Genomic DNA, 18447 nt, shown 5'->3' on the forward strand with positions numbered 1-18447 from the left:
GAGATCACCTGTTTTCATTTGGAAAGACACAACTTGGCAATGATTATGTCTTTTCCAGCAGAGGTTGGTGGTATGTGTAAGCAGAGTGATACAGAAAATAGAAAGAAAAATCAAAACGAGAGAAGTTTCACAGGAATATAACCGCCAGGAATTTGGGCTTTGGGCTCATTTTTGTTCAAAAGCAAAAAAAAATATATAGACAGATTCAGTTTGGTGGGAGCAAAGATGACTTACATCAGCTTAGCATCTAACCATTCGTTTACAAGCAGTGAAGTTTCCTGGATCTTGTCTTTCCTTCATATGGCTAAAACTAAATAGGCTGTTTTTGCCTCAGTACAGTGAAAGAAATGGAAAAAAAATGAGTTAATCAAATCTGATGTTATGGGAGTGGAATTTCCTCTTGCCAAAAAATGACTTTCTTTTTTTCCACCCAGGTTTAGTCAGGAGTCTGAGAAGGGAGCTACTGCACTTAAGCAAAATGGATGGCCCAGATCTAAGTCTGAGAATCAGGGGGATGTAAAAAGAGGGCTAATTTAAGGATAAATTCTTCCTATGTGAATTCTGATCAGCCTATTGATAGCTCACGTCCTTTGCTCTGGCCCCCAAAAATTTCGACCTTTCAAATGAGAAAAAATTATTGTAAGAAATATGTCCAACTGCTTTCATGGTGAAGGACAGACTAAATATGGTCAGGAAATGAATTCATAAAGAGCAGGCCCACCGTCCCTGACATGGTATATATCTTGACACACACTATCCTTCTCAAAATGTATGGTACATTCTAGTCTGTATGAAATTGCTGCTGAAACACATGACATGGGGACGTTAGATGAAGATACAAAGATATTTTGAATCCATCAAAACAAATGGTGGACTAGGATTGGGATCCGATCCTTCTGCACATTAGGCCCGCTGACATACACCTATATACTGTGCACGTGAGTGCACACACACACACACAAGCAGATACCAAGCCCAATAGCATTTTTAATTGAAAAGCATAAATTTGGCCTGCTAAATCTATTAACGATTTGTTTTAATTAGGAACCCAGCTGCTTCCTGAGATTTTGCAGTCTAAGTTTCAGAACTTTAGCCATACTGAAAATGAGTCTCAAGTGAGCTCCTTTAAGTCTTTCAGATCAGCGTTTTCACAGACTTGTTGGAAGGGAGATGCCTCTAAAACTTTCCACATTGTGCATATTACACCCTTTTGTGTCCTTGGATGATACTGACTTGCCGAGAGAATGTAAAACTGGCTGCCTCCATCTCCAACCATATCTTAAATGCAGCTGAAGTTTACCTCTCCTGATGTATTCCATATCATCTGACCACCCTGCTCCAAATAAGCATTTCAGATAGACTCAAATGGTGCAAAATTAGTCCAGTTCACTCTACTGCAGAGGTATTAATCTGTCCGCCAGCAGGGGAAGCAGTTAGTTAACTGGACTTTGTAGTTAGTACTACCTCTGCCCTTTTATTTCTTCCAGAGTGGAACCAGCCAAGTTGTAGGATTGTGTCTGGAGGTTCACAGGTGTGTACTGATTCCCTCCCTTTCCAGTTTTATTTAACCAAATAATGTATGAACAAACAACTGCGGTAGTCTGTCACTCTCTCCTGCTCTAGCTGTGTCAGCTCTAGCCACAAGGCAGTACTGGCTGTTGTCTGATCCTTCTGTGAACCGTGAATTTCTCTAGACCTGATAAATTCAAGGGCCAAATAAATTACGCCTCCTCCCATTCCTCCTCGGGGTGGAAGCTTGTGCCAACAAGGATGGTAGTTTTGTTACTCATAGGCCATACCAGGTAGGATGTTAGAGTATCCTTGCCCCAAGCATGGCCAGGACAGGATAGCACACCTGCTACCACCTTAGAGAAAATTCAGCTCCCTAAGTTCCAAAGGGCACAACGCAAGAATTCACTCTCAGACCGGGAATGTTGAAGGTTCCAAGAAGGACCAGATAACACCCAGGTAGCCCAGGCTGCTTCAGAACCTGTTTTGTTTTCTTTTAATATAATTCTGGGCCTGTGTCTACAAGTTCTAAATGATATAACCAGTCTAGAATAATATACAGCTTTTGCCCAGGTAGGAATGGCAGTGCCATGGAGATCAACTATCTGTGCATCTCCCCCTATCTACTTTTACCTGCAGTGTTTTCACTCACTGTTTCTGTCTCATTCTCCCTGCATTTTCCCCTTTCTTGCCCATGATCTTTCTCCCTTTTGTTTTTCAGCCTACTGCCTTCTTTGGTGTTTTCGCCAATCCAATACTCTTTCCTACCGACCGATCCTCATGGGATGGGGGCCCTGGATGATAAAAATGTTTCTCAGAGTCAGGGACTGGCCATGAATTTGAAGTGTCACTGCAAATTTGGGTGAATTTGCAGCTGGCTTTTCCTATGCAACTAAAAGGTGACAAATTTGAGATAATACCAAATAAATGTTTTCAGGGAGTTTTTGGTTTCTTGATTTGTATGGTTTTGCAGGGCAGGAAAACTTTTCAAACAGCTCAGCTCACTGCTATATTGATTTATTTTTCAGTTTGGGAGATGCGTTTCTAAATCAATCATTGGTGCACTTATAATTTACAGAACAACAAAATATATGCATCAGATAAACCAAAGCTAATTAAAACAGGAACAAGAGAATTCCTCCTCTGGGACATATTTTTTGTACAATATACAATCAAAAACTTTTCCCTTTTATGGAGACAAATTGTGGAATTTTTCAACCCTACCGAACAAAATAATTTCAAATAACCCATTTCAGCTCAGTTAAACAGATGGGCCCTTTAGTTTGCACTGAAAATCAGCAACTTCAGGCTTTGTCAGACCAAACCCTTCAAAGAAAACTCCATTATCACCTCTGTATTCACAAATCTATGGTCTATCAGTTCCAAATTAAAACTGTATAAAATTTCCAGGCAGGCAAAAGGGATGGGCATTGCAGTTTTGCCAGCTCACATTTTTATCATGATGATTCTCATGTCACTGACTGCTTTCCTTAAAGCCCCAACTCTTGGAGTCATGTTATTATATGAGAACATCAATTTTAATTAAAAAAATTTGTTCCAGACCAGCTGCAGAGAAAAAACTTGAAAATTTGAAACTTAAAACAGAGAAAGCAAGTAAAACAAGAGCAGCATTTTTTTTTAAATCTTGTTATATTTAAGCCAATATCATGATTTTTGTGTGCTTAGACAAATACTCTGTGTGTGTGTGCAGGTGTGTGTGCACATGTGTATGTGTGAGTGAATCTTGGATTTCATTTCAAGTTTCAGGCTCCTTTTACCTAGAGCTGGTTGAAATTTTCCAAATTTAGATTTTTCTAGAAAAAAAAATGGCTAACATTTCACAAAACTATCACAAAAATGAGGAAAACATTCCAATAATTCATTTTTGATTTCCCTCTCCATTTTTGACCAGATTTAGATCTAGTCAAAAGTTTTAAGATTTTGAAAAATAAAATGGGGGGAGAACAGACAAAATGTTTGTGATTCCCTTTCCTTAAGCTCAGTGTTTTGAACAGCTCAGAAAGACGTTGGTGAAACTTAGAATAAGATAGTACGTTCACTAAACCCTTTGCACTGCTTTCTTTATGGTTTTGTAAAAGTTCATGAGAGTTTGCTCATTCCAGGAGAACAAATGTCAAGGGTTTCCTTGTAGAACCAAACCCATGAAAAACCCGAAAGATTGGGCCCATCTGGAGAGAGAGCAAAAAGTTTCAGTGTGAGTCTCAAGCCCAGAAAAGTTCTGCATGAAACCCGTCTGGTTTTGCATCCATACTCCAACCTGAAATAAACAGTATTTTGCAAGGTCTCACTTCTGTTATAAAATTTTGTTCCACTCTATTATTTACCCCTAGCTTTCAAAGCCTGTGGCAGAATTTTAGCTGTTCGAGTCACATGGAATTTATTAACAGTTTGGCTGGGAAAATCTGAAGATTGACAGACTAAAGCACTTTGGAGCAGATTATCTCCTTTGCCAGAACAGGAGTTGCGGGAGGGGCGAAGTGTCAGGGACCCAGTTATGATTCCCTGATTCTGATGGCTGGCCTCAACCCCATCACATCTCAGAGCTCCGGCTAGGCAGCAATAAATTTTGCTACTATGTTGAGATCTTGCTGGACTCCATACCGATGGAGGACTAATGGAGTGGAGCTCCACTATACCTTCTCCGAACCCTACCACAACCCCTACACTGGTCAGATGGGAGGGGCAAAAAGGCCAGGGTTTGCCACATTTTCACTAGAAGGGAAATCTCTTCCAGGGGGAATTTTCTGGCTGATTTGAGGCTAGATTATGTCCCTTTCCCCCACCTTTGTATGGAAAGAATGTGCATGCAAAGGAGTTATAATACATGTGCTTATTTGAGAGGGTTTGTAGGAAAGGTCATTTGTGCACATTAATTGCCATGCTGCTCAGTGATTTCCCTGGTGTTAGGTGCTTCTCTTTTTCTTGTGGCTGCTCCAGCGCCTTATCTTGAGTTTTCTTTGGCTTGTTTACTAATGCTTCAGTCTGCCAGCTCAGGGTTAAGGACCCTTAACTTAGGTGTGATCCTCTCCTGCGTGCTTTGATTCCACGTTTGAGTCATAAGTAGAAGGGTCCTTAAGCCTCAACTGGCAGATTGAAAATTCAGTAAACAAGCTAAGAAGAGAAACTCAAGATAAGAAGTCCAAGACCCCAGCAAAACAGACAAGAAAGTACTTTATGTAATGTATACGTATGGGTGGATGGGGTTTTTTTAGTGGCATTTTGATGATTTACGGCGTGGCTGTGCGGTGTTGTGTTCTTTTTATCCTCCTCCCCGAATCAGCGCTGGATTTATTGACTATCTATTTGGGAGTGCCCATTTTTAAATAAGCTTGATATTTGAAAATGTTAAGGAGTGTGTCCCTGAGAAAGAATACATAGACCTTTTTTCTCCATGCGTCTGAAGAAGTGAGGTTTTTTTACCCACGAAAGCTTACCCCCAAATAAATCTGTTAGTCTTTAAGGTGCCACCGGACTCCTTGTTTTTATAACTTTTTTTGTTTGTCTTCCTTAAAGGAAGACAGTCAATTTAAGCCCCCAAAATTCATTAGTAAATTAGGTTTTTTGTTTTGTTTTGGTTTTGTTTGATTTTTTTAAAGCCTATCAACATAAATATTCTTTAAAACTTCCATGCAAACAATTTATTTTTTCAAGGTATAACATTCCCCTGGAGTGTTTGCGACTCGAACATTCTGCTGCAGTATGGAGACCAGAAGGTGAAAGTGAGGCTAAACCAATGTGAAAGGGACTAGCCTGTTTTCAATGCACAAATAAAAAAGAGAGTGAGAAGTAAAATTCTTTCAAGTTTAACAAATGTGGGTGCTGTTAATAAAAGAGATAAGGAAATCTGACCCTTAGAACTATTTGAATGATAACCTGACAGTGTCTCCTTCAAGAAGCCACTATGGTTATATCAAGTGTTTCCATAAGAGAGAATGAACGTGCAAGGTCTGAGATCTAATTCAGCAGAGGATTCTTGTTTCATGTTTCTCAGCTTTCCCCTCAGGAATAATCTGCTGTTCTAATACACACAATTAGATACTAGAATTGTAGCTGGCTGGACTCAGGCTGTACAATCTTGCATCTGTACCTATGTCCAGAGTAATCCTGCAAATTTGGATTCTCAAGTTTCATATAATTCTCCCTCCAATATTTTTCTCCCTTTTCTTGCAGTGTCAGCTCTGGCCTATCCTTCCTTTTGCCACTCTTCCTCCAACCCCCGGAAATATTCCAATATTGGGAGTTATAAACTGTAGCTAGGTTTCCAGCTGCCAGCATCTGGGAGTCAACAACAGACCATCTTGTACACCTCAGAAATGGACTCTTGTGGCTGGCTGATTGGCCAAAGGTTTTCCATTTACCACTTCCCCCTCCTGGATAATTCTAGGGTTAATCCACCACACTGCCTTGCAGCCCAGTCCCGTGATATTGACACTTAAGAAACACAGAGCTGTTTATATTTCATTGGAGAGCTCATACTATCAATTTTCACATTAGTGAGTCCGGCTATTGCTCTCTTCTATCGGGATCTATTGAGTGGTGGCAGTAGAGATATCCTCTGTAGTGAAGGAAAAAAAAATACTTAGCTGTCTGATGAAATGTTTTAAATGCATAGGGTTCACCTTGGGGTTGGCTGCTGCTCAGATTTTATCCATTAATAACACACAGGGCTGCCACACTACTCTCCAGGGCTGATAGGAAAAATAGTACCACTTACAGATCCCTTGGTTTGCCTGAGGGAGCGTGCACCAAATGCAGTACATATCATATATTTTGGGGCTGAAATGTACTCCACAAGGGGAAAAAAAAATCTTTATATTAAAAATAAAATCATACTCCTATAGCAAAAGACAAAAGGAAGATCCCACATAGGCCAGGAGCTTTTGCTGCATCAAGGTGCTTTTGGGCTTTGCTTATACTATAGAATGCCTCTGGGTAGGGGCAGGGGGAAGATTTGAATGAGAAGGCCCTTCTTTAACCTACTGAACCTCAGGCTGATAGTTGACCCAGTGGGGAGGAAGGTTAGAATCATAACTTGCCAAGGAATGCCAAGGAATGAACTCTTGCCCAGCCTTTGTTTTCCCAGCAAAAACGCTTTCTTATTTACATACAATTTTTTTTTTATCACTGTTGGAACAATTCACAGGAAAATAATCAACAAAACGAGGATCATTCACTGATTAGATTATTGTCTGCGGTTGGTACGTGAAGGCAGCCAAGTGCTTTAGGGTAAGTATTATTTTCATCCGTGATGAGGCTAAGAAAGGATTCTGTACCCAATTCCCTGAGCATTAATGATCTGAAGATATGTGGGTTGGGTTGCATTGTTTTCCCCTCTTTCAATGTGAGCCACAAAGCCGTTTGCTGCCAGGAAGTGTTATTTAAGAATATAAGTCTTTTTGTAAAGGGAAGGGCATAATTAGATTGCGAGGGTTGATTACTGTATTGTTCTCCGTAGAGATTTGAAAGGAACTGCATTTGAAGAAAGAAGGGAGAGTATGTGTTGTACTTGGAAAGAGAGAGGTATTTGGCTTACACTTTCCCAGCCTCCATGGCTGAAACTTTTAATAAAAGATGAGAAGTGACGAAACTTTCCGCTGCGGATTGTAAGTACGCCCTTTGCTCAGAATCAGGTTGCCTAGCACTATCACTCAGTCTGGAACCTCAACGGGGGGATGAGTTGGTGGTCTCTTCCCAGATCCCAACATGTTCTTCACTATGGGCCAGATTGTGACATGGACTGCACACCCGTGTAGGGGTGTGAGAGGCCTATTCCCCTTCATGGGCTACCTGGGCCTCAGGAATGAGCATGCAGGATATTCCAGCCCTGCTTAGTATATCGAAGCAGATGAGCAGGAAATGGGCATAGCTTTGGTTCCACTCCCCTACTTGCTGGCCAGCACAGGTGGAACACTCATTTGCTGGTGGTATAATGACTCATAATGTGGTACTCACTGGAAGCACAGCGGAAGAGAAAAAGGAACTATGACTCAGAGATACCTCTAATGCCTCTTGAAGCTGCTTTTGGGGTGGAGAAGCTTATGCACCACTTCTTGCTCAGAGATGTTCCTAAAAACACAATCCTGCCATTAGTATATATACATGTAACACCACAGAGGTGCATCATGTTTTAAGTGTTACAAACCACTTCCATTGGCAGTCACCGCAGAAAGGCTGAGGGGCATGGAAACTGAACTCCCATCCCCATATCAGGACCCAATCCCATTAGCAAAGGGAAGAAGAGCACTGTGGAGGAAGCTTGCACTGCTGCTGCCTATGCTGCTCTTTGGCTGTGCGTAAACAGAGACTTTATTCTGCAGAACTGCCAATCTGACACCTCTTACCAGCAGCAAAGTCACTCAGTGTGGGCGGGGGGAATACTTTTAAAACATATTATGGGAGGCAGGCATTTAGAGCTATAGCCCCCCAAATCCAGCACAGTCTCCCTGTTCCAATCAAGCAGGTGCTTGCATGACTGACTTTAAACACAAAAACAACAACAGCTTTTAATCCTTTATCTTAAGAAGCTGTGTCAGTGTAAAATGAACTGAAATTGTGACTGCACAATGTTGTTTTCTGCTATTGCAGATTGAGTGTCCCGTCTCACATGGTTTGCACTCTATTGAAGTTGGCTGGGTGAGATTCTGTCACTGCTGTCCTCCCGAGGCCTTCATAGGAGTGAGACATGTAAGTCAGGAGAGAACGTTTTTTAGCAAGTGAGCGCCAGCTGCAGGGCCAAGGACTTATATGGGGAAGCCTCCAGATCCCTTTGAAGTCAGTGGGAGTCTAAATGCAGGACAGACCCTAGGCATTTGTCCAGGATGCATTGAGAAGGGATCTGTGCTTTGGGTAAGGCCCCACAGTGTCAGCACTTTTTCCCCACATGCACTTAGAGCCCACTTTGATCTTTCAAGATGGGGAGGGGATCACTTTGAATACCCACTTCTTTGTCAACCCTAGACCCATATGCACTGGTCTGAATCCCTCAACCCTGCTTAGCAGCTGCTGAATCCACAGTGAGAACCCCTGAATCCCCATCCAGCTGTCACATTTCCTCCCCCAGCCTCTGCTGTATACTATGTCAGTTATGGGGTTTGCCTGAGATGTGTCTTACAGCTCATGGCCTGAAAAGAAAAATACTAAGACTAGCCATGATTTAAAGATTAAAAGGACAGACCCATACCAGTTTCCCCCCCTACCCTGTGCCTCTGCACAAAAGTGGCCATTTTGACCACCTCCTGCCCCTGTTACTGAGTTACTTGAGCTTTTCTCTGAGGCCTTACTTTAACTTTGGCACGTCTGCCAACTGGCACGCAGTCTGTGAGATGGGAGTTGCCTGAGGGAGCTAGTTTCATTGATTAAATTACCCATTTATGAAATTAAAAAGCAAACAAACATACACGTCACCAAAAAGAGAAAGAAGCCATCTGCCTATCTCTTTGTGGATGCACATATACCACGCTCAGCATGACCATATCTGAGCACCTGATGATAAACCCAGCAGCATTTATCATCACAAGCTTAAATTAAAACCAGGAAGAACCTGACTCTGAGGAAACCTCACTATCCTTGACCTTTTGCATTATTTTCAATGGAATAAATGGGCCCAGACCACAAACTTCAGCCAGACTGACTCCTTCAGCCATTTATATTTTCCTCCTCTATCCTTTCTCCCATCAACCACTGCTTCAATGGGCACGGGGGGGGAGGGGGGAAGAGGAACTTCTGATGTGCCAGAGGTGAAGCAGTTCTGCAAAGCCTTCATTACAAATCCTTGTAAATCCTTCTCATCAGGCTCAAGCACTGCCGTAGAGCCAAACTCTGAGCTGAAATGGAGTCTTCCCCTGGAACCGAAGTTTTTATTCCCTTTTTAACCAGTTATATCAGCTGTTAGCCTTATTCGTTTTAGTGTAGTGTTTAAGTGTCTAGCTACCCTTTCTCCTCTCCCCACTTATACCTCCAATCTGGGGAAAGGACTAAGGATTTGTTAGGGAGCATCAGAGAGAGTCTGAGACAGGGATAAGATGGAAAACGGTAAGAATAATAGTAAAAACATTAATTCATAAAGACTGATACTCCTCCCCTCTCTTAGACTATAGTTGCCTTCCTAATGCCATACAGGCACTTCCTTGACCATGACCACATTAATCAGATGGGATTTAACCCCAACACAGAGTGTGTTTAATAGTTTGTTTGCATGCATCACATCACTTTATCTGGGGTTGTTGTTTTTATTTTGGTGCATCTTCATCCTTCATGGTTGATTTAGATCATGATGTAAACTAACCGAACGTGACACATCTGCTCGGCTCAATAACTAAGGAGAAACTGGCTGCCATTCATGCTGGTACTGTGACGAGTCACAGCAGTATTTTCTGGGTTCGTGGGGGCCCACTTTTCTGGCATCTGCCTATACCGTCCACATGGAGTTTGCTGAAATAAAACCAGTGTTGTTAGCAGCATATGTGCAGTCAGCAAAGGGATCATTTGCCTTATTTGCCCACAAAGTAAAGGACATGGCCCAGTAGAACAGAAATAGACCCAGAGGCAAGATTCCAGGAGGGACTAGGGCAGGGGTCATCAACCTTTCAGCAGTGATGTGCCCAGTCTTCATTTATTCACTCAGATTTAAGGTTTCGCTCGCCAGTAATATATTTTAACATTTTTAGAAAGTCTCTTTCTATAAGTCTATAATATATAACTAAACTATTATTGTATGTAAAGTAAACAAGGTTTTTTAAATGTTTAAGAAGTTTCATTTAAAATTAAATTAAAATGCAGAGCCCTCCAGACTGGTGGCCAGGACCCAGGCAACATGAGTGCCACTGAAAATCAGCTCGCCTACCGCCTTTGGCATGCATGCCATAGATTGCCTACCCCTGGACTAGGATGATGTCTGGCACGGATTAGCATCAGAAGATGAAACAGCAAACAAGTGGAGATCTCTGTGCCACCTTGGTTTCAAGGCCCCATCTGCTCTGACCCATTTAGCTTATGGGTCCAGGTTGCAGGAGTGCAAGTCAACTGGAGGATCAATGCCAAGCCACAGTCTTAGAACTAGTTCTGCTATAATTAGAACCGTCTCAAAAGTTTGCTGAAAAGCCACAAAGAATTTTTTTGGACATTCAAAAAAATGTAGATAGCACTTATTAAAAAGTATTTATTTTTCATTTTCCTCTGCCTATGCTCTGACTGCCAAAGACTGGATCCGGAAGCGGAGGAGCTAAGATCACTTACGGTATTTCTGATCTGACCAGAAGCAAGAATAACTGGAAACCTCACAAGAAAGCTTGTTCTTCAGGGCTAATCATGGTAATCCACACACCAAGAATGTTCATGAACCTAATTTTGCAAAACTGAAGCAGTTTGGAGAGAGTTTGACGATGTGGCCAAACTTCTGGATTCACCCCTGACTGCTGAATATGAGGCAAAACTAGCCACAGGGTCTGTTTACTCATTTCTGCTGTATAACACCTCAAGGCAGGATCTTACAGTACTGGCATGCTGAAACATATAGAAATTGATATTGTTGATTAGTGGAGAAAAATAGCTCAAAATAGAATGATGCCTGAAGAGAACAGAGATGACAAATCTATTGTTATAATAAGATATATAGCATTGTACCTTCTAATGGTGCCCTGCATATTAAACATGGTCGAAATATTGGCTGTGAGTAGTATTTACAAAAAATGCCAATCTTTTGGTTAGCAAATGTTTTGAAAAACTATTCATGCAAAGGTATTCATTATACACAAATGTTCACCAGGTAGATATCCAACCATCCGTCTCTCCATTTATATAATTATGCAGCACTATATTACCTTAAAAATCTTACCTCGTATCTGAGAGCCTGTAGGTTCTTATCAATTTGACTATTCACGATTTGCTAATATTGGGTGATTGATCACAAGATGACATTGTTCCTGCTCCCTGCTCAGATGACTGAATCCTTTAAACAATGCAAATTAACACACTTTGGGGTGATTTTGCAGATGTGAAACTTCTGCAAAATAATATGATCCTAATTCTGGCACTTTTATCTATGAAAATTCACAATCAGACTTTTAATTTATATTTGTGGAAGAACTGATTGAATAGTATAAACCAGTGTTTCCCAAACTTGGGACGCCGCTTATGTAGGGAAAGCCCCTGGCAAGCTGGGCCGGTTTGTTTACCTGCTGGTCCACAGGTCCGGCCCATCGCGGCTTTCACTGGCCACAGTTCACCACTCCAGGCCAATGGGAGCTGCTGGAAGTGACGCAGGCCAAGGGACATACTGGCCGCCACTTCCAGCAGCTCCCATTGGCCTGGAGCAGTGAACCGAAGCTTGTAGGAGCTGCAGTCGGCCGGACCTGTGGACACGGCAGGTAAACAAACCGGCCCAGCCCGCCAGGGACTTTCCCTACAAAAGCGGCATCCCAAGTTTGGGAAACACTGGTATAAACACATTCTCTGCCCCAAAAGATCATAAATCTTTGATGTCTGTCCCCAGGCCCTAAATCCTCAAAGGTATTTAGTTGCCTGCCTCCGATGAGAGGAAGTCACTTTAATACCTATGGGGCTCTGTGCCTAAGTGATTGTGTATCTTAATTCAATTCAGTGATCAGAGAATATTGAGAGTGTTACAAAACAAACAGAAGAGCATCTTTGGGGTGGGAAGGAGCAGGTGGGAGTTTTGTAATAAAATGGAATTGGCCTTCTTTGCATTTAAATGTAAAACTCTAGTTTCTGTCTAAGTTAGAGCCAAATGTATAAAAGCTTTTATTTTTGTCAGCTTCAGCAAGAAGAAACATTAAAATTCATCTCACCCCAAACCTTTGTCAGAAAAAAAAAAAGATGTTAAATATCAGCAAATGGATCTGATAAGCTGCAGACTATTTCTGCTGTCAGAGAATGACTGTGGGACAAAAACACATGTTCAGGATTTGACATCCCTTGGCATCTTGTAAATAGCCTGCATGAAGCCACACCTTAAAACTGCCAACACAAGCAGAATTGTGCCCAAGTTTCTAGTAAGTTAAGCAAGCAAAGTAGAGACATGAAACGTGGTTGGACTGAATATAGAAACCTAAAGACCCCCAAAACTGACCTTGAGATTATTTTAGCAAAAGATCCTTTCTGAATATTTGAAGAGCTGGCCTGATTTTCTTTCCAAAAAGAACTCTCTGTAGTTTGTGTATGTGGGACTGTGTGTAAGACTGAATAATAAACACTTTAGGAGGGGAAAAAAAAGGATAAGAACTTCTCACAGAAGAAGAAGAAGGGGGAAAAATGGCTGAATAATGCAGAATAAACCTTTTTCTTTTTAAAGTTTTCATGCCTTGGAAGAAATGTGAAGTAATCCTTTGGCCTGGATTTTCAACTCCACTCCCTCACTGGAAGAAAAAGGTCTTTCCATGCAATTTGTGATTCAAAGGAGGTTTCTCCACTCTATGTTTGGAAATGTTTTCTCTTTCTATTTTTCCCTCTTCCGCAGCCAAACAGGAGATGAAAGAAAAAAAGAGACATTTCTGAAAAGGGAGGGAGATCCATTGAGGAAAAACATTTCCACAGAGTCAGATTACACAATCTGCTCAGCACTGCAGAAGCCACCCCATCCCCAAGCCTCCAACCCCATCCCTGTACAATGCTTAGGTGCATTCTAAGGATGTCTGTCTTTCTTTGTAGTATCTGTGACTGGCCACTGCCACAGGCAGAAGATTGAACCTGCTGGACCCGTGATCTGATCCGATAGGGTAAATCATATGCTCTTGCGATGCTGGGGATTATCAGGAATGACCTCAAACCTAGAGGATAACAGCAGCATTTTAAGGATTATCTTATAACCAGTAATAACATCTGTAGTCATGAAAGCTACAAGCTCCATTGTGGCATTAGACATCACAGCCCAGCTGGGGCAGGTGGCAAAGTCATCTGATCAGCACCAGTTCCAGAATCTTTCTACTCATACAGCAAATCCAGCGCTCATGTCTCCTTTGTGGAGGTGACCCATGTGTTTCGTCCATGCATGCTTCACTCCACCAGCTGGTGCAGAAGTGGGACAGAGCCGTGCCACCACTTCCAGCCCTGCCCAGCACTGCTGATGAGGCTAACGCTTCCCGGAGTTGGGTATTCAGGTAGCACAAGCACTGTGTTTATTGCTGCCCCATTGTTGGGTAAGATAGGCGAGGGGCAGGAGAAAAGAGGGAGGGCTATATTTGAAACCTGGGTCTATGATAGAACTAATCAAATATCATGCTTCAGCAGCTAAACTGATCACTATAGGGGTCAAGAAGGTGGATCATTACACTTTCCTCTTCCTCAGAAGGATCAGAGTTTGTCCACAGTTGGAGGCAAGATACAAGACTTAGTGGCTCAGTGGTCTGATTGGGGATAATAAATCCTGGGTTTCTGTAGGGATACAGTGCATGCCCTTTTCTTTTTCCTTTCACATTTTTACCCATCATAGTGGCTCTTATTTCACAGTCTGCTCTCTGAGTCCCCAGGAGCCAAAAGGAAACAGTGACCTATAGTTCCCGGTGCCACCCAGCCTGCTATAAAACTGCTCAGTGGGAAACTTAATTTGCAAAAAGGCGGCTTTTTGTTTTGTTGGCAAGCTATGGAAAAGGCCTGTTTCTTGGCATGAGAAATCGCCAGTCTTGGCTTCGAGTGTCCACTGACAATTCCCAGCATATGGTAAGAGAAGGAGCTTCCGCCTACCCCATCAGGTAAGTGCCATCTTCCTGACTACAGCAATGATCGATGTCATGCTTGGAGAGCACTGACTGCTGGGAAAGGAGCCAAGCAGCCTACTGGCCAATACAAGTGAAGGGGTCAGAATGGACAAGGCCTCTGGGTGAGGCAGACTTGCTAGCATCAGGAACCAGGAAACATGGTGTCTTAATGCATGATCAAGAGAGTTTTACTTTTGGCTGCATAACAACATGTGAGAGGTTTATTTTGAGTCCTTTTAAAAGGTAAAATGGAGATTTTTAGCATATGCATTTCAGCACGCTGGGGGATGCTGAGGGAGATTCTTTTGTTTTTTTATCTCTTCCTTTCTCTTTTTGAGAGGATTCCTGGATGTTATTTTTCATGGTAATAGCTCTGGCTATTGCCTATTAGAAAACCTGATCCAAATCCCATCGGAGTCACTGAGACCCTTTCCACTGACGTCACTGGACTTTGGATCAGGCTCGTGTGTGACGAACCGTGGAAGTTGCCCTTGATACAATCCTGTCAATGCACCTCTGTCCCAACTTGCTGTAACATCTTCTGTCATTCCAAGATGGGATCTCTGCTTGGATTTCTCCTCCTGTCAATCTACCAAGGGTGATTTGCTTGTTTATATTAACAACATTGGTTTCTTACTCTGTTCTGTATGACATTTGCCATCATTTGCCCTGTGTCATTGAAAATAGATCTTGGTGCACAGGATCCAGTTGTAATGACATGCCTTAGAAATGTGACCCTTCCCTTGCACCCTGTGTTAGTCAACATTTCACTTAGAAATATGCATCTTCTCATGTTTTGCCGTTTTCCTGTAGGACATTCAAAATGACATGGCAATACACTTGCCACTGAGCAACCATGAAAATGAATGCAGATTGTAAATCACAGTGGAAGCATCCCCTTTGCCTGGCTGAGTTAAGAACCATGCATGTTTTTGGTTTCTTTTATCAATCTGAAGTGAGTTTAGGGCTAGGCACAGTTGCTCAGAGGAGGCGCCCAGGGATTGCTCCCTCCATGTGCATCATCTGAAATGAAAAGAGAAGGCTAGGGCTGGGCAGCACAGAGTGGGATGGGCACATTGGAGGGAGCAAGCTTCAGCATCATCAATTATAATGAAGGCAGCATTCTCTTCTCTTGCATTGGAGGCCAGATGCTTGGCCTGAGCTAAACCAGGCAATCTTCGGGAAAACCCCAGCTGGTGTAAAGTCAGCATATCCAGACCCGGCTCCTAGACCCTGCTCAGGGGGTGAGTTGTATAAGGTATGAAGTGGAAGGAGGCATGTTGGTGTGGGAGCAGAGTAAAATGCAGTGAACCTGGGCCAGAAGAATGGAATGGTTAGAACAGCCCTGAGGTTGCTCTAATTTGTTCTGGGGGCTTGCCCAGCACCAAGCTAGCTTGAGAGCTGCCATCACATCTCCTTCACCCCAGGATGTGCTGTGAATGAACTTGGAGCAGCTGAGGGTTCAGGTTTAGGTTGCTCAGGGAGGATTGGTGCTACATAAGGCACATTTCCTACCCAAGGTTTCTATACAGACAAATTCCTTACAGACACCATTTGGCCATTAGGCCCAGGTGCTCAGCTGTAAATCAGCATAGCTCCACTGAAATCATTAAAGTGCATGACGAACAACCCAGGAGACTGAAGCCCTTACATTTTCTCTCACACTGGCCCCTCACTGTACCTGAGCCCTGACCTAGCAGGGCCACTCTAGGGGCAAGAGGGTCATTCATTCTCTGTGCTCACTGATGGCCTCTGGGCAGAGCATGCTAATCATTGCTAACTGGGATAGTGTTTATTAGAATTCCAGCAGAGCTGAGAGAGCACTAAGCCATTTCACAGAGGGGACCGAATGGCCATTAGTTGGTGAACGGTTTTGGTTAATACCAAACTGTGATGAGCTGTGCTTATCAAAGAAGAGAAGCAGACTGTCAGTGGCTTCTTTTCTGCCCTAGATTGATTTCATAGGAGAACTGCCTCAATGCACTCTGCTTACGCACCTGGTCGGATGCACAGTACTGTCATTTCTGATGCCCTAAAAGCTCTACCTTCCCCCTCCTATGCTTTGAAGTACCACCACACATTCACGGGTGATGGGGCAAGGGACACACGCTGAATCTTTCTGTGCCAAGAGTTGCAAACTGCCTATTTCCATCTCTGCAAGGGAAGAAAAATCTGATTTTTCACTCTCTGCTTCTCTTTTTGTCTCAGAATTTATATATACATATATAGAGAGAAACATGAGGCATATTTTAACTCAATTTAGGGTTTCCTAATTGCCATATTGATAACCCTAGAACCAAAGTCCCTTATCTGTAAGCCAGTCTACACAGCATAAATGCAAGATTTGCTCTCAACTGTGCCACATAGCAATAGATTTAAAGTGTGATGTGGAGGGATTCCTTCTAGAACCCCTTCTCCATTCCCATTCCCATTCCAAATTCTGGGTTTGCCAATCAAGGGCCCAATGAGTGCCAGCTGTGACAGTGAGTATTCCATAAAATGCCCACTAGGACAGTGGTTCTCAAACTGGGGCTGCTGCTTGTGTAGAGAAAGCCCCTGCGGGCTGGGCCGGTTTGTTTATCTGCCCCATCTGCAGGTACGGCCAATCGCAGCTCCCACTGGTTGCGATTCGCTGCTCCAGGCCAATGGGGGCGGCGGGAAGCAGCGGCCAGTACGTCCCCCAGCCTGCGCCGCTTCCAGCAGCTCCCATTGGCCTGGAGCAGCGAACTGCGGCCAGTGGGAGCCAGAATCGGCCGGACCTGCAGATGGGGCAGGTAAACAAACTGGCCCAACCAGCCAGGGGTTTTCCCTACACAAGCGGTAGCCCCAGTTTGCGAACTACTGGGCTAGGAGTAGGCTAAGTACATGAATTCTTACCTCATACAACACCAAACAGCCATCCGATAGTAATGACTTTTGGGTACTATTGCCTAGAGCTGATTAAACAAAACAAAAAAAAACAACAACAAAAAACCCCCAAACCAGGTGAACAAATATATTCATTAATGATTAGCTGGCTTTGTTCCACTGCCATTTGTGAGTCCTTTTAATTCACCATGCATGAGTACTTTGATCACCACAGCTATTGGGTACTGAAGAAAGTCAAAAAAGTTCCATGAACTTGACATGAATAATTGTTTATCTGAATAGTCATACTGTAAAATGCATCATTCACTATTACCCATCCTTCATTTTCCCATTTAAAAATCTGTTGTCCAACCAGGGAACAGGAACAAATCCATATGACTTAGGTGACAAACCACACAGCACAAGACAATGAATAGCTAATAATTATTAGGAGTCAAAGTGAACAGTTTGGGAACAACCACATGCAATGAAAATGATGCATCAGGAAATATCATATGAATAGAGCTGATCGGTAAGTTTTTGGCTGACTGTTTTCCTGTTGAAAAATGATTTGTCAAAATGGAAACCATTCACAGCAAAGGATCAGTCTCAACAAATTTCTCAAGTAGATAAAAAGTTGGAAAAAAAGAGTCAAATTATGGAAACTTTTCAAAATGAAAAAATCCAGTTTCCCTTTTCATTTTGATGTTTTGTTTTGAAATTTGAGCCAGTAGTTTTCTTTTTAAATTTAAAATGGTTTAATTTAAATGAAACATTGTAAAATTATTGAAGCAACATGTTTTGACTGACCCAAACCAATTTTTTTTTCCAGTTTGTCTGTTAGCAAAAATATTTCAGATTTCCACATTTCGGCCCTATTTGGGATGGGAATTTTTTTAAATCTCAAATACTTTCTTGGGACAGGAAAACAATTTCCCAACAGTTCTATCTACTAGTAATCAAATTTTCTGAAATCGGGAACTGTTCAGAAACAGCTGGCAAATAGAAGAAAGGGATACATTATTCACAATGAATAATTGAAACACATCTACTATGGAGCTGGTCAAATTCATACTGGGAAGATATATAAAAGAGAATGTTCCATGTCCTATTAGCAAATTCCTGAGCTATCTTTTCCCCATAGTTCCCATTTTTTTCACATGTTAGAGCTGAGGCAAATTTTGAGCACAGAACTCTGTGCCCATTTCCCTTCCTCAAAATGCTCTTCTTTGTGTTCAGATTTCCTTCATGTTCCCAATTCTTTTTCCCCCCAAATATGGCAGTCCAGATGTTCCTGCTGCAAAGTGAAGATATCTCCTGTGAAGCAGCTACCTAGGAAAAGATTATCAAAGCACTCTTC

Source organism: Chelonoidis abingdonii, chromosome 9 (assembly GCF_003597395.2).
Source record: "Chelonoidis abingdonii isolate Lonesome George chromosome 9, CheloAbing_2.0, whole genome shotgun sequence".
Taxonomy (NCBI): Eukaryota; Metazoa; Chordata; order Testudines; family Testudinidae; genus Chelonoidis; species Chelonoidis abingdonii.